At 41.6% G+C, this 12,494-nt stretch overlaps 1 pseudogene across 1 annotated transcript; it reads right to left on the reverse strand.

The window, feature by feature from the left end:
• Positions 1–3,279: 3,279 nt before the first annotated feature.
• LOC148037175 (GDSL esterase/lipase At4g10955-like) lies at positions 3,280–8,971 on the reverse strand (annotated as a pseudogene). Its single transcript, XR_015690595.1, has 3 exons — positions 8,746–8,971; positions 8,129–8,542; positions 3,280–4,320 (listed from the first exon to the last, which is right to left on the reverse strand). The product of XR_015690595.1 is annotated as a GDSL esterase/lipase At4g10955-like (transcript).
• Positions 8,972–12,494: the final 3,523 nt, after the last annotated feature.

Genomic DNA, 12,494 nt, shown 5'->3' on the forward strand with positions numbered 1-12,494 from the left:
ATTTGACTAATCATTGATCAGTGTTGTCCTAGATGACCATGATTTGGCTCTATCAATGCAAAATCTAGAGCTCCAAACTTCAAGCATGGCTGTAGGAGCAGATGGCATTGGAAGTGAACATACACTTGACTCAAATTCATCAAGTCCTAATTGGTTTAGGTCTTCAACTAAAAAACCCTTAGCTGCTATCAAGAAGAGGGCCCCTTTTCTAGTATTTGTGCATTGAGATGTCGGTTCGTCTCAACATGCATATCCTATGTAACAAGTTGGAGCCCTCACTCAACAACATTTGGCTATGTTGATGTCATGTATACATGAAGCTTTGGAGAACAACAATTGGGCAACAAGGAAGGTAGCAACTAAAACGCTTACTCTCATTGGTTCCAATTTTGGTCCCACATTAGTCTCTACATATCTTCACAAGGTTTATATTTTCAAAGTATTGTTATGCTTCTCATGCTTTGAGTGGTGACAAATTATCATTTCTTTTAGTGAATTAAGCTTCAAATTTGTCTGATTGGTAAAAAAATGTAGGTTTAAAGGTGTTTAGAGTATTATACTAGGTTTGTTATAACAACTTTAAATAGATTACTCTCTTGATCCATGGCATTCCCTATAATAGCTATAGATATATTGCTCTAACTCCTGTTGCCAATGTCGGCCCTTATATAAGTTTCTCTCTATGTTTTTTGGAGAGGGACTTTGACTGGTGCCACTATTACTACCACTCTCATGGGACATCTCATGCTTTGGGGACTATGGAGTCCCTGCATCTTGGAAAGGCAAAGCTAATACTAAAGTTACTTGGGACTATGTAGTTGTTTTGCAATCAAGAAGGTCGAGAAGTTGTCATGTATTGATATACCTTGAGTGGGGTGGAAGGATGCCCAAAAAGGCCTCTATCTCAACCATCATTCTCTCTCTCTCTCTCTCTCTCTCTCTCTCTCTCTCTCTCTCTCTCTCTCTCTCTCTCTCTCTCTCTCTCTCTCTCTCTCTCTCTCTCTCTCTCTCTCTCTCTCTCTCTCTCTCTCCCCCTTAGGGTTGGAGTCTTGAGATGATGATCTCCACCATATCAAAATTTTCATTAAGATGAAGAGAAATATCTACAAAAAATATAGTATAGAAACTCCCCTATTATTGTGGTAAACCATGATAATAAATGAATAAACTAAACATCAAAGTAAATATAGCTAATAGCCATGCATTTGATTGGTTTATGATTTTTCTTTCCTTTTCTTCTAGCAAAAAATAGCACAAATGGTGCATCCTAAACACATAAGAAGTAAAAAATTAAATAAGTTGATAATTAAATCATGTAATTATATATTTATTTTAATGCAACAACTAGATGACTCTACAAAAGTAAAATGCTATGTTTAATTCCTTATATATTTAATCGCGTGAAATACTCTCCTTAGATCAATCAAGATTATTCGATTCCTCCTCAAACTACACATATTTAATCCCATTGTATTTATTAGCTCATGTTTTTTACCTTTAATTGCTAGGGTGCATCAAGCATCTATGTCTTTGCTCCGATTCTATTGTAGTGATAACACGACTTGGCATGACTTGAGCTCAAGTTAATATACAACTATGCTTCATGCAAACTTAATGAAGCTTAGTATTCCTTACCCCAAGTGTAGCCAAGCTTAGTAGGTCTTTGCCCACACTTAGCATAGGCAAGTCTAACCAATCGTAGTGGCTTGGCATAGCGTAACATATAGTTTTCCTATGCCCATACTTAGTCTAAGCTTATTGAAGCCTATCCTAACATGATTTTCCTTGTCTACACTTAGCATAGGCAAGCATAGCCAGTCCTACTGGCATAAATAAGCACAGCCAAACCTAATGGCATAGCTTGACTTATAGTTAGCCTATGCCTACACTTAGCCTAATCTTAGTGAGGCCTAGCCTAACATGGCTTTCCGTGCCCACACTTAGCATAGACAAACAAGTGTAGCCAATCCTAGTGGCATAGCATGACCTATAGTTAGCATATGCCTACAGCTAGCCTAAGCTTAGTGATGCCTAGCCTAACATGGCTTTCCTTGCTCACACTTAACATAGGCAAGCATAGCCAAAACTAGTGGCTTGGGATAGCCTACTAGCTTATAGTTAGCCTTAGTGAAGACTAGCCTAATAGGAGCCTAACATGGCTTTCCTATTTTCCCACACTTAATATAGATGAGTATACCTAAGCCTAGCATCATTGGGCATAGCTTGGCCTACACTTAGCTTGCATCTATGTTTCACATAAGCTTAGCAATCCTAGCCAAGCCTAGCCTAGCTTACCTCTAGCCTAGCCTAGAAGATGATGTGGCAAGTAGTTGATGATATGGGAGATAGTTGATGATGAAGCACATCCTATGGTTTACAAGTTAAGCCTAGCTTGTGGCATATTCTCGCCTATTGTTATCCTACACATGTAGTTAGATTTTTCTTAGAGAACCCTAACCTAGCTTATACTTAGCCTACACTTAGTGTGTGCTTATAGTTAGCTTACACATAGCCAACTACTACATGTAGCCTATAGTTACTCTCTCTCTCTCTCTCTCTCTCTCTCTCTCTCTCTCTCTCTCTCTCTCTCTCTCTCTCTCTCTCTCTCTCTCTCTCTCTCTCTCTCTCTCTCTCTCTCTCTCTCTCTCTCTCTCTCTCTCTCTCTCTTTCAACATGTGTTCACAAAGGTAGTAATGCTCGTGTTTGCCTACACAAAGAACTCCCTTAACCTTGTGGTGATGGTGCCCTTCAAGCCCATGCAAATAATAAGCAAAAGATATTCATGACAAAAATGGAAAGTTTACCTTGTAAACTTTAATAAAAGGTGTGCTCATCTATGGTGTCATTGCAACTCCTCTTGAAAGCTCAAGCTTTGTGTGTGTGTGTGTGTGTGTGTGTGTGTGTGTGTAATTTGGATACTATCAGGGATTCAAAAATCCCCTAGGAACTTACTAGGGTTACAATTAAGATTTAATCATTCGCTTGAAATGATAGGCTAATCATGGCCTAAGCTTATAAATCATAGTAACATAAACACACGCACATAATGTGCTTCATTTATGGGCCATGTGTGTTTGAGAAATTCGTAAATCCAAGGATCCACTATTTGTTTCTAATACTCTATTATATATAACTAATTTTGTATGTTTGCATATTTTCAATTTTAGTAGAACAATTATAATCAACACATTTTGTCTCACATGTCCTTTTTGAACCATATTCGACTTTAAGGAAAACATAAGTTATAGCAGATATTACTTTGAACTCTTTAAAGAACCATGAGCATTTATAAGTAATCACTAAAAAATGATGTGAAATATGAATGTATGGAGTAGATTCTAATGAAGAAAAGACTAGGGGGGTTCTATAACTCCAAAATAACATTGGTTAGGGAGAGGTTATAAGTTTTGGGTATTGTACGAAATTGGGATGAAACCATAACTCAAGTGTTTGACACAAATGAGGGTTTTTTGAAATTGGGGTAGAACATAAGGGGATAATGAAGTGTTGAGAGAACCACAAGTGTCTATCATTCATTCTTTAGTTTGTGCTCAAGTGACTTGTGAGGAGATTGAACTGTAGAATAGTTTATACAAATGCGTGCTTTTGGAGTGGTGTACGTCTGAAGACAAGAATTCCCTGTTGTTCAACAGACCCGAGCCATGTAATCGTTGAAGCTATCGAATTGGAGGGTCAGGGGGGAGAGGCGAAGGTGGAGGGAGAGCCATTGATTGATTTCGTGATTGGATCGGAAGGAAGAAGTGGAGGGCGGAGGCACGTGGACGTGGAGGTAGGCGGAGGGGATGAGGTGATACGAGCGGCAGTTTGAATTCGAGCCTAAGAGGAAGCTCCGGAGGATGGAATGGATGGAGCGGGGTGTGGCGCTCAGTGCAAAGCCGAACCCACAGCTCCGACAGGTGGCGGTTCGCCTCGAAGTACCCGATGTAGGCTTGGCACACCGGGTCATTCGCATTGACGTACAGGTGCGGCAGCCACGGCCTGATGCGGTAGAACGAGTCCCTCTCCTCCCACCTCGCCCCGTCGCTCTCCAGCATGTGCGCTAGCCCGTTCGCCACCGCATTGTGCACCACGTTCACTGCCATCGATATCGCCGAGCCCACTCGCCCCCAGTCGCTTTCCACCGTCGGATGCGGTGGGTTGAACAAATGCGCCTCCAGAAACGTGTCTTCCTCCGCCAGCTCCCTCCCTATCAGTAGCCCTAGTGCTGCACCTTTCGAATGCCCCGCTATCGCCATCACTCCCCCGTAGCATCCAAGCTTGTAGAGTTCCTCCCTCACTACCAGCACTCCTGTACGGTACCTGCAACATAGCCAACCAAAGAGCCCTTCTATCATTTAATTTCAGTCTAAATTAGTTTTCACATGCATTGAAATGATTTTGTAATCACGAGGAAAGAACATTGCAAGGCGGCCAATAAGGTGACACATCCAAAAGCATTTACTCTATGCCCCTTGTAGCAACATAATGAATAGCAAAGTGAAGAAGAGTGTAACAAGGTACTCTATACCCTCTAAAAGTACAAGGTTATTTACGACAGAAAACCCTCAAATGTGCTACCTATGTGATCCCTTAAAAGGGTCAAGCAAAGTAAGATGAACACATGCTTCAAATTCATCCTAGTAAATGGAGAGGAGAGTAAACACGAATGTTCCCATGTCGAAGGTCACCAAATCCTGCAAGAAAGCTATCTCATAATTAACGTGTTGCAATGGAGAACAAGAACCACAAGTTCCTCCATGCATGTGTTTTGTCCCCAAGCATAATAGGCGAGTTAGAGGATAGCTCCCTCATAATCGACAATTCATAAAGTTGGCTACATTAAAACAGAGACACCCCATTTGTCAAAAAGAGGGATGCTTGCCACATCTAATCCACACGTAAGGTTACCATTTGCACTTGGTTTTGCAGTAGAGGAACCCTATCCAATTTTGGATGGTGACTCTTGCCATTCATTTGCAAAACCATAGCTCATTTTTAGAGAGTGCTAACATTAGAAATTGGGACCTTCTTTAAATGGCATCTCATATAAACCAAATACACCAATTCGTTGCTTGTGATGAGACTAGGCACCCTATTAATAGTCTGTATTGAATAGATTTCGAGGTAGACCAAGGACCGAGATAGGTACATCAGAGCTTGATTGCACAAGGTGATTGTAGGGGGAGTGGAGGTGCATTAACCCCATTGTCACCATGTCATACACGGTGACAACAAGTATTTCTTCCCCCCACCATCACCGTACAAGAACTTATGAAAAGGGGTGTGCTATCACCATATAAGGAGTGTTAATTAATTTTAAGCAAGAATCTAAGATGTGATAATTGAACCACTTGAATAGAACTCACCTATCATCTTAGTCATTAATATTGTGAGCTTAATACACTAAAACCCTCATGAAATTGGAAAGCATTTGCAATATATAAGATATTATGCAAGCCTTGTTGACCATAATGCACCCATCTCTAACCTCCTTAAGTCCAAATAAGGGAACCTATGCTCATTGTGCTCCATTGTAAAAAGCTAAGAATGGGTGGTATCATCATTGCAATGCTTATTGTGTGGTTGGAGTTTGATCAATTGTGATTCATGAATAGAAAGTTATTGTGAACTAAGGCAACTTGGAGCAGATTTAAACTATGCAAACATCCATTTAAAACATATTTGGTACAAGGATATCCCATTGATGACAAATAGGATTCATGAGTGGAAAATTCACTCTAACTCTCTAACTTCTTGTGACTAAGGCAAATTCGTAGTATTCAAACTATACAGATCATATCCATTTAAAAGATATGTGGTATAAGGCCATTACTGATCCACTAATATTACAATTTTCTCTAATCATTAAATACGTTATATTAAATCCTAATTAGTTTTCCTTAAAGCAATCTTAAAAATAATTTAATGCTAATTACAAAAAATAAATCACTTTTTAAAAAATAGTAAGACAAATGCACCAAGTTAGTTGCTTGTTTTCCTTTATCCAAGACTTGATTCATTCCACATTTTAGCCTTTAGCCATTAGCTTTCTACACATCCCATCTAAACCTACTATTGATCCATCCCATCCTTTGGGATGATATTGCTATCAATGGAGAGCCTTTTATAACTAGTCAAAATTTGGTTTTTTGCTATAGTTATAGGTACTACCAATAGAATACAATTTCATTTTCACTACCACTTCCTTTAAAGACCTTCCTAAATACTTTTCCAACTACTAAACATTTACTCTCTTTTTTTGTTATAGGTCCTTTCATTAGCACACAACTTCATTTTTGCTAATGTTACCCCTAGAGATAATCATCATCATCATCATCATCCACAACTTCAAAGGACTACATTTTGCTTCCTTCACTACTATTCAGCTTATATGGTATATTCTCCAATATTCACTTTGCCTAGAAGAGTCTATAATACTCCCTCTATTAGCACATAGCTATCTAGCCTAGTAGACTACTCCTATATTTTGGAATCCATCTTGAGCATGCTCTAACACCTCTCTCAAATGTGCACAGTGATGAGCTACATAGCTATTGTTTATGAATCATTGCATTGGCTTTCTTACTCTACTTGACTTGTGTGGACTTGGATCACTACCAAGTGCTTTAGTATCCTCTTGTGTCTTTCGTATACCACGTGTTTTAATAGATGAAATCCTAAACTCCTCATCCAAGCTCTGCTCAAAGCCACCTAAACCAACATCAACATGAGAGAAACTTGAGGATATATCTATCATAATACGTGAGTCCCCAACCTTCTCTTTACCTATTCTTGACATTTGTGATGTGCTTGGTGAGGTAACCTATGACCTCGATCTATCACTCCAAGGTCTATCAACAAAACTATGACTATGAGACTCTTGTGGTCCACTCAATGTCTATGACTATTGGCTGGTTTTCTACATAGCCACATCTCATGCTCATCAGGCTACATTTTACACATTACTTTACCAGTTACTCTCGTGGGTGAGGACTGAGCTATCAATGTGCTTCAAGCATGACTTGATACTCTAGTGTGAGGGAGTGAGGTAAGTATGAGAAAATGGAGTGTGAGGGTTAGGAAACCCCATGTTACCCCCCTTCCTCTAGGGCACCATGTGACATGGAGCAACCATTATTTTGCTTCTCCGCCTAAAAAAATTCTCTATGTAACCAGAGTAATTTGGGGCCCTAATTCAAGTTCTTGTCAAGAAGACTCGTAGGAGTTGAGACTTATGAGGAGAGGTGGGATACGACCCATGATGCCTCCATGGCGACGTGGTCGAGGATGATTCTAGGTGGAACCTAGTAAGTGTGGGATGGTCTCATGACGTGAATTGGCAACTCCAAGCACCAATTATATCAATGCACGAGTTAGACAGATCTGACCTTCATGCTATGTGCAAGCCGTGGCATGGGAGGGATACTTAAGGCATCAAGGCCTTGTGACATGGTGCCATCTGGAAAGCATGAGAAGTGATGCGAAGGCATCGACATTGCATATCTCATGAGCAGTGTACACGAAAAACATTTTTGGTAGAGCTGATACAAAAACCTCTAACTCAAAATTTTATAGAGAACTTTGAATCAAATTACATATATTTGCCATTTTCACAACTAAAAGTTCTTAAGAGTTTGACGCTTTAAACCTTCTTCTTTCAATTTTAAAATATATTTTTTAAATTTGCAATTTACTTTACATGAAATGGTTTTTCGTGAACACTACTCGTGAGTTGGCTTTTCAAGACGCGACACGGTACGTGATAGCCTGAGGACCATGACTTGTGCGGGATTCGTACTGCGGAGAGATAGGGCGACGATGGCGGCGTTACATTTGCACACCCCACGTCTACCACAACCGGACTGCAGCACCTCCGAGTCTCCAACACTTCCACTGCAACAGCCTTAGGTCTGTCAGTTTCCCCATTGCGACGAAATTGGCAGAGAAGGGAGTTGCAATGTCGTCTGTGGTCAATGCAACAAGTCCCCACTCCCCAATTACGTATGCGAAATGTCTAAAACTCGTCTTATGTGGATGTGGACCGAGACGCCGGCGTGCGCAGAGAGAGAGAGAGAGAGAGAGAGAGAGAGAGAGAGAGGCGCCGTGGCGTCCTCTAGCAAGCAAGTACCTGCTGTGGGCTCTCAAATGGTGGAAGAGGATGTGGAGGTCGGCGATGAAGTCTTCTCTGCAGGAAAGGGTGCCACGGAAGGCCACCACCAGCTGCGGAGCGCCCATGTGGCCGCGGTTGTGATGCAGGCGGCTCCAGTACACCGCCCCGAACAGCCTCCCGTCCTGATCCGCGATAGGCCTCACCATCTCGTAATGGAACGTCTCCCACCACACCAGCGTCTTCCTCTTCATCGTCTCCAGGTCCTCCGCCCGCCTGCACGACCACCACCGTCCCGCTGATTCCCCTCCATATCCATCCTCCAGCCTATTAATCTGCTTGTATTCCCACAGACCTGCCAGCCTGTCATTCTCCATTCTGTACACCCCCTTCACCAGCGACGCCATTATTGCCCTCCTGTGCGTTGGCTCGGTCCTGCAAAGGAGAGCAGCCATGGATATTCAAGCCCCAGTGAGAGAGAGAGAGTAATTAGATAACCAGTGCGTGTCTTGAGCTCTACAATTCACAAAGATCTGCTAGTCACAGTCAGTGTGGCCTCCTTTCTGGCCTGTGTTTGAGAGAGAGAAAGAGAGAGAGTAAATAGAGCATTATTGCTGATGCTTAGGTCTAGTGCTCACCATATCGGCCAAGGGGAGAGATAGTCGTAGGCCCCCAACGCAAGCTGCTCGAACAGTTGTTGATTCTTTCCTGTGCTCGAATCCCCCTGCGGCATTTCTCTGAAATGTTTCAGTGCCAAAGGATGGTGTACATACACAGAGAGAGAGAGAGAGAGAGAGAGAGAGAGCTAGAGAATAGAGTCGTTTTGTGCAGACTCACTGCAGAGGGAGACAAACGCGCACGAGCCTTGCTTTGAACAAGTCAACCTCAATGCTTTCTTTTTGTGACTTATCTATTGAGCTGGTCGTAACGACGGCCGTAGCCTGTAGGCTGTCACAATGTTTGTTTTTACTCGACCTATCTTCACATTAGCTGTCACTATGTCCGCGCAGTAAAGTAACCAGGCTTGTGAAGAGGTACTAGGGGACAAGGGCCAATCGTGAAACTTGTAAGGGTAATAAAAGAAGGGAAGATGCTGAGAATTTTGATTAGGTGTTACTCATTGATCTACTAAAGAGTGTAACATTACTAGCTCATTGCAGTAGGTATAGGTGGTCCATGGATAATCTCCTCTTTCTAGGGATATGAACAAAAGATTTCTAAAACAAAGGAGGCTCTACATAGTGAGTTCAAGATGAAAGATCTTTTAAATTGAGTAAGAGATTCTAATAATAATAAATTCAATATATAGACTTAGACTCATTCAATTTCTCTCGATGTCCTTTATTCAAATCTCAAAAGCAATCTAAAATTAGAAACACCCCCTGCCCCCCCAAAAAAAAACCTTAAAAAAGCATTTTTCATTAGTTGGCCCACATAGAGCCAAAACATGTACATGTCAATTGACTTGGAGAGTCAACAAAGCTCAAAAAATAGCTCATGTGGCAAGAAGATATTGATTATACCTAACCTCATCATTGGTAAAAACGAACTTCATATGGTAAACCAAGTACCATAAAAAATACTCGATTCACCACCAAAAGCAATGCTTTCATGGGCAATGTGGCCATTCTCTCCCTACAAATAGATCTTCTCTCTCCTCCATTAGCACATTGAATCCTTAAATATAGTTAAATATTCTGAATCAAGTGGCACGTCAACTTGTTTGTTAAGTCTCACCACTTCAAGTATATGTACTTGTGTGTGGTGGGGCTCTTACCCTAGTGACTTTAACTTGGGAAAAAAGGAATTTCCACAAATACACTAACTAATATATGTCAAGATTGTGGGAGAGAAGGAAGGAGTCTCACTTGTAGCTTTCTTGCTTGCACAATGGGGGAATACACACAAGGGTGGAGGCTGAAAACAGTTTTCCTCTTCTTAGTTGTGTAAGCCAAAAGAACTCAAGTACTAAGAAATAGAAGAACCCTATATATGGGTCTCAAACCAAACTCAACTAACTAAGGTGGCATACTAACTGAGCCACGAACTAGAGTAGATAAGGATAGCTATCATGTAGCTATTATTCATGGGCGGTGTACCAACCGCGTCTGCACAACTGACAAGTCGGTGACATAAATACACAACGGTCACCCTGGCGTATCACGAGTGGAGCTCGATATCTCAACACTCCCCCTTGAGCTCAATCCCAATTCCTGCACACCAAGCAGGTCTCTGGACTTGCGCAGCTTCTCTGCGCCCAATGCCTTCGTGAATATGTCAGCTACCTGATCCTCTATGCTGACATAAACTAGATCAATAAGACCTAGTAAAACCCTCTCTCGCACATAGTGATAATGCACCTCAATGTGCTTTGTTCTAGCATGATAGAGTAGGTTATTTGCCAAGTGTATACTACTCATGTTGTCACAATAAATGACAACTGGCCCATCTGTAGACTGATGCATATCATAAAGTAGCTTATGCAACCAAGCTACCTCACATGCAGCCATTGCTGCACCCCTATACTCAGCCTCTGTGCTCGACAAGGCAACTGTAGGCTGTTTCTTGCTGCTCCAAGTGACTGCAGCACTCCCAAAAGAGAACACATATCCACTGGTAGATCGTCTATCAGAAATACTACCAGCCCAATCAGCATCAGTGTATCCATGCAACTGTATCTGAACCCCAGTCTCATAAAATAGTCCGTACTGCAATGTGGACTTCACATACCTGAGTATGCGTCTAGCTGCATCCAAATGTGGTTTCCTTGGAGCCTGCATAAACTGACTTACCAATCCAACAGCATAGCTCAAATCTGGCCTGGTAATAGTCATATAAATCAAACTTCCTACTATGCGTCTGTACATAGTAGGGTCTTCTAGAAGCTCACCTGCATCTGTGCTCAGCTTCACATTCTGCTCCAAAGGAACTGAAATAGGCTTACAGCCTGTCATCCCATATTTGGACAGCATGTCCAATCCATACGGCCTCTGCAAGAGCTGTATCCCACTTGGTGATCTAATCACCTCAATGCCCAAGAAATAACGCAGCTCTCCCAAATCCTTCATCTCAAACTTCTACTTCAATAGCATTTTCACATGAAGGATATCTTCATCACTGTCACCTGTCATAATCAAATCATCAACATAAATGACAAGTAGCATTATACCTTTCTCTGTTTTTCTCACATAAAGTGATAAATCTGCCTTGGAAATCTAAAAGCCAATAGTGACAAGATGCTGTCCTATCTTGTCAGACCATGCTCTAGGTGCTTGCTTCAAGCCATACAAGGCTTTCTTCAACCTGCAAACAAACTCAGGATGAACAGCATGCACATAACCTGGTGGCTGCTCCATATAGACCTCTTCTTGCAAATCACCATGCAAGAAGGCATTCTTTACATCCATCTAATGTAAAGACCATCCCTTTGATGCAGCCATAGCAATGACTGCTCTTATGGTTGCCATCCTTGCAACCGGACTGAATGTTTCTTCATAGTTAATGCCATATGTTTGTGCATACCCCTTGACTACTAATCTTGCCTTGTATCTGTTCACAGAACCATCTGCATTGTGCTTCACCTTATAAACCCACTTACAGCCAATTGCATTCTTACCTTTAGGCAAAGGTACCAATTCCCATGTAGCATTTGCTTCCAAGGCATCCATTTCTTCATCCATAGCTTTCTCCCATTTTTCTTTTCCCATGGCTTGCTCAAAAGAAGTGGGTTCTGGTTCCTGTACCACTTTGACCATATATGCATAGTGGATGGCTGTAAATCCATCATATTTCAGCCTATCCACAGGATACCTAGCTCTGGTAGACCTACGCAAAGTAGGCTCACTTCCAGGTGCTCTCAAAACATCCCTGGTCTTCCTTACTCCAGGTGTAACAATAGAGGGGATACCCAACTCATCATCAATGCTCTGTTCTGAACCACTGGATTCACCATCCACATAAGAGTGACCTGCATTCACATCAAACATGGGCTGATCAACCTTTTCTTTTTCTTTTCGTGATACCTGCATACCACTATCTGCATTGCTTTGAGAAGATTCTCCTGATCTCAATCTGCCTGTCCATGGCGAAGAATGTGAACCACTGCTAGAAGACGCTCCAGGTCCACTAATATTTTGTGACTGCTGCTGTGAATTCTATGCAGCATTACCATTTTGTGCATCTACATCATCAATCACATTTACTGGTTTATACCAGCTACTCATCTCATCAAAAATAACATCTCTGCTCACTGTAAACTTACGAGTAGAAGGGTTATAGCATCTCCACCCTTTTTGCTGCAGAGAGTAACCAATAAAGATGCACTTCTCAACTTTTGGATCCAACTTGGATCTCAACTCATCTGGCACATGTACATAGGTAATGCAAC

This window comes from Lygodium microphyllum, chromosome 4, assembly GCF_053477565.2.
Source record: "Lygodium microphyllum isolate KBCC chromosome 4, Lygodium_microphyllum_v1.1.10, whole genome shotgun sequence".
NCBI classification, from domain to species: Eukaryota; Viridiplantae; Streptophyta; class Polypodiopsida; order Schizaeales; family Lygodiaceae; genus Lygodium; species Lygodium microphyllum.